Raw genomic sequence first — 5,281 nt, forward strand, 5'->3', positions numbered from 1 at the left:
TAAAATGCTTCTTGATGTCAGACTTACAAGTCTCCATAAAACAAACATTCCCACTAAAGACGACGTAGCTGTCAGTATTTACAAACTGCAATAAGATATCAGCAAGTACTTAAAAAAAAAATAGTCAAAATGTACACACGAAGAGCATGTTATGAAAATAAATGCCATCTTTGAAAAGCCAAAAAAGAGGATTACGAATGGTAGATGTATTAAAGTGGATTACACATACATGAAGCAAGACATATAGTTCATTAGAAGATAGATTTGAGGAGGCTATCCATAATGCATCTCTGAAAGATAAAGAGAATGAATATATGAGGAAGAAATTAAGAGATGGAGAGAATGGAATAAAAAGGGCCAAGTTAAATTTAATGAATACTAAAGGACAGAATGAGGAAAATGAAGTAATAAAAGGATAATGGCAGGCAATTTTCCAGAACTGAAGAAAGTTATTAGTCTTCAACTTGAAAGAGAATCCTACTGTCTTAAGAAGTATAAATAAAAATAAATCCTCTTTGTTCAGGCCTGTGGTGTGGGTAGGATGGGCAAGTGTCTCAGTCTTTGCACTGGCAGGATACTCCATAGCCACTGAAGAGATCATGATAAACAGCACAAGAAAACCCATGTGGGCACTGACCTAAAGCCCAACCCTTTTAGAGGTACTTCCCATGCAATGGGAATTGTCCTGGGAAAAAAGTAGGAATTGAAGCCAGACAGCCAAATTGTGCCATCAGGAAGTGTGTCAGGGTTCAGCTGATCAAAAATGTCCAAAAAAACCCCATAGCCTTTGTACATAATGACAGTTGTTTGAATTTTATTGAGAAAAATAATGAAGTTCTGGTTGCTGGATTTGGATGCAAAGGTCATGCTGTCAGTGATATTACCCGGGGTTTGCTTTAAGGTTGTCAAAGGAGCCAGTATCTTTCCTATGGCCTGATACAAAGACAGGAAGCAAAGACCAAGATCATAGGTTTTGAGGGTGAAATATGACAATAATAAATTTTCATTAAAAAAAAAAAAAGTAAAACCACACCTAAATTCACACCTAAACTCTACAGGTGGACTGACCTTAGACCTTCTCAAAGGCAACAATATATGTAAGAAGATAATAAAATAATATATTCAGGAAACTGAGAGAAAATCATTGTCAATCTAGAATTATATAGGTAGTTACACTATCATTCAGGAGTGAAGGGAAAATAAACACATTTGCAGGCAAAGACAGAACTAGTTTTATCATACACAGACCTTCACTTAAGGTCTAATAGATATTCAGTTTTAGATTTTTGCATTTGTGTTTTCCTTTTTGGCACAAAGACTTTAAATCTAAATAGGGATTGGCCTATTGAGAAGAGAGGGTGAGAGAGAGAAGGAAACAAAACTGTTTATATTTTATATATGTTTTGGATGTATTTGGCTTCAGGAAACAAATCTAAAATGGTTTAAATTGTTATAAAAATGACTAATAGAAATCAAGAGGTAAAATAGGCTCTTGGTTAGTAAATCAGTGGGTACTGATATTAGCAAGGGTCCAATATATTGCCGTGACTTCAGTAGCAACCTGAATTTACCAGCTAAATTTGGAACCATTTATGGCAGTGTAGCAGTTGGAACTGTAGCAGTTCTATGAATGATATACAGGAATAACCAGTCTCAGAGGAATACATGGGTCTGTTCTGTTCTTGCTTATTGGGGAGAAACAACAACAACAAAACATAGTGAGGATTAATTTTCCAAAAGCCCCAGGTAGACTTCCCTCATGATCCATTGACCAAGATTAGAGCACATTCCCATTACCAAACCTGGAGAAGTGAAAGGAGCTATTATAATTTACATAGACCTATTCACTAGGGGAAGATTTGATGTTGAGGAATTAATCACAAGGAAGAGAAAGGGATCACAAGGAAGAGAAAGGGTAGGAAGTGTAGAAATCTAAGGCCTCATCTTCCTCCAGAAGAGGATGAACAGATTGACACATTTATCTGTATTCAATTTAAATATAATGAGATAAATAATAACCCCAAAAAGCTGGTGAATAACATTAAGAACACGAATAACATACAAAAACTCATCAAAAACAGAGCATATTAAAAGAAAGATACAATTATCAGGGAAGATTTTATAATCACAAACCCTCAGGTAAAGAACATAGTTTCAAAGTACGGAGGGAACTGATAGGGGCACCACAGATCCATCACCTGAAAATCCATGCCCATTTAGATTTTTCTCAAGCAAATACAATAATTATTCTTCTAAATGCCTTTAATCCTCTCTGAGACTTGGTACAAGAGCCAAGGGAGCCAAATATTTGTAAATTCAATATAATAGGCGTGGCTGGTATTCTGACTGCAAATATTTCCTAAACATTAATGTTGTCCACAGTATACAAACTCAGTGGCATATCATGTATTTTTTTCTCACTTTGTCAGGGCAAATTCTAGGTAGGACCATCACAGAAGTTCCATGCCCAGTAAAGAAAAATAATCAGGAGCCACCTGCTTAAAAATATTCTCCACCTGTCCTTGTGCTATATAGCCAACTCACTTCTGTTAAGGACCTAGAGTTGGCATGGCAGGGAGGAGGGAGGTGGTGTGTCTAACCCATAACTAGCAGGCAGTCACACCACACAAACTTCTGCAGCAAACATACAACCTTAACAGGCATACCTCAAACATAACCCCTCTTCATTCGCTATGGGAAGTCAATTCACTGCTTATTTGTTATTTAATGGTTATATATTTTGTACACGACATCTCTATATTTGGAGAAAGGGACAACCATTACTGGTTTCCCAGGAATTGACTAAAGTTGACTGGTGTATCTACATTACATGCTAGATTGTCCACTGGCAGTGTTGTCAGTCACTAGGAGAAATCATTTGGAAACTAAAATGGCTTGTTAGATAAGACCTTTAAGTGAGAGGGCTGAGGTTTCTAGGAAAAATCAAATCAGGATAAATACTTTCAGGATTTGTATTTAGATATAAGAGAACTGACAGGTAGATTAGCATGTGAGATCAGGAGTAAAAGATGGAGAGAAAGCCTAGTATGTGAAGAGTACATGAATATTGCTGCCAAACCCACCTGGAATGGAATTCTGGCTCTGCCATTTTTCAGCTTTTTGACTTTCAGCAAGGTATATTTAACTGTTTTAAAAACATTTCTTCATCTGTAAAATCAGGGTTTTTTTTTTGAAGAGTAGAAAATTACTTTTAAAGTATCTTTTAGATATTAATACTTAACACTTGTTGAGTGCAGCTTTTAATAAACAGATGTCACCTAATATTGGGTTCTTTTCATATCTCTAATATAATATTTTTCAGAATTATAAGCCCATAAAACAAAAAGACAAGAAAACTTTAAACTGAAATAACTGTAAAATCCTGCTTTCCTACCTTTGAGATGTTTAATCAGGCACTCTGACTTTGTTTTGCCATATATAAAGTATGTAATTCATAATACCTCTTTCAATTCTAAATTTATGAGGACTAGTTTTAGGCATAGGTGAAATAGAAGCTCACTCAAATGAGACCAGTGATGATCAAAGTGCCAGTAATTCCTCCATAAAGAGGAATCTTTGTATTGACCACAGCCCTATCTTGGCTTCTTTTAATATACAAACCTGTGTAAGAAATTGTGCACTTTGGGCTTTCATCCTAAATTGTGAAAGACTCTGTCATCTCTTTCTCTTCTGGTAGCCTCAAGTGCACAGGAAATATCACAGGACTAGAGGGAATGAAAGGGACACAGAAGCAGCAGAGGATGTCAAAGGCTCTCCGATGCATTGATGTTTTGCTAAGGGCCAGCTTGAATGGTAAGATAGAACCCAATCAGTCCTCAGGGGAAACAGATTTGCAAATGGGATTTGAATAACAACTTGGTGTTACAGCACCGGAAACCCACCTATTAATTTGTGGCTCTCAGATTTCTGTACACACAACAGTTAAATTCATTTCCAACCTTGTTACCAAGACTTTTGCAGAAACAAATAATTGATGTCTCTGACATGTTACAGCATGGAAGCAGGAAGTCTAATTAAATAAACTTGTTCAATAACAAGTATATCTATTAGTCAGTGATACAAGTGTCAGCAGGTTGATGAATGTATAAATTTTTCATAAAGTATTTGTACATCTCTCTGACAGTCATTTGTCCCTAGATGTACATAGTTATCCATGCTTGGATATGAGATTAAAGCATTTCAGAAAAAATCTTTTGTTTTTATTGTGAAATACAACACATACTGAAGAGGCATAAAACATAAAGATACAACTTAATAAATTATTAGGAAGCAAACATAAGTAGGTCAAGAAATGCAAAGTTGCCATCACTCCAGAAGCCCCCACATGATGAGTTCCCAATAACAAATATTTCTGGCCACTCCCCCTTTACTTAAAAGTAAAGTTAAAGATGATTTTGATGTCCCTGGTAATTGCATCCTTGTTTTCTCTTACAGTTCGATATTGTTGGTATGCACCTCTAAAGTCGCTAGGTTACTTTTGCCTGGTTTATTAGAGCTGTTGGTGTTACTATGTTACTGTGTTGGTGTTATGTCACTAGAGCTTGTTTTACGGTATTCTCTTGCATGACTCTACCCCAATCAGTGCATTCAGTCTTCTTTTGTGGCCAATTGAGTCCTCTGTTTGAAATAACAGTACTCTTAGGAATATTTTGTACATGACCACCGGTATCATGTATACACAGTTTGGGGGAATGCACATAGGAATTAGATAGCCTTTTTACTGTTTATCATTGTTATATGTGTATGTTTAATAGAATAATCCAAAGAGTTTTCCAAAGTGGTTGTGAAACTTAAATTCCCATAAATAGCATATAAGATATATTAACTGTTAACACTTGCCAACATTTGATATTTCAGTCTTTTTCATTTTCACTTTTTTATTTAAATTCAATTAGCCAATGTGTAGTATATCATTAGTTTCCAGATGTAGTGTTCAGTAATTTATCAGTTGCGTATAACATCCAGTGCTCATCAGTCTTTTTCATTTTAGTTTTTCTGGTGGGTACTGATTTTCATTTTTATGATTAGTAGAGAGGCTTAGCACCTTTTCATATACTTTTTGGTCTTTTATTTATCTTTTTTGTTGTGAAGGACTTGTTACCTACCTATTTTTAAGATAGGATTGGGTATCTCTTCTTATTGATTTATAGAAGGTTCTTTCTCTCTCTTTCCCTCCTTCCTATTTGTCTCTATCATATATTTTTCTTATGTATCATTTCAATATGATATGATCCTTTTGTCGGTTTTATGTTAACATGGT

At 35.4% G+C, this 5,281-nt stretch overlaps 1 pseudogene; it reads left to right on the forward strand.

Annotated features, from left to right (window-relative positions):
- Positions 1–541: 541 nt before the first annotated feature.
- LOC116868974 lies at positions 542–970 on the forward strand (annotated as a pseudogene).
- The last annotated feature ends 4,311 nt before the right edge of the window (positions 971–5,281 follow it).

This window comes from Lontra canadensis, unplaced genomic scaffold (assembly GCF_010015895.1).
Source record: "Lontra canadensis isolate GAN:19392208 unplaced genomic scaffold, GSC_riverotter_1.0 scaffold17, whole genome shotgun sequence".
Taxonomy (NCBI): domain Eukaryota; kingdom Metazoa; phylum Chordata; class Mammalia; order Carnivora; family Mustelidae; genus Lontra; species Lontra canadensis.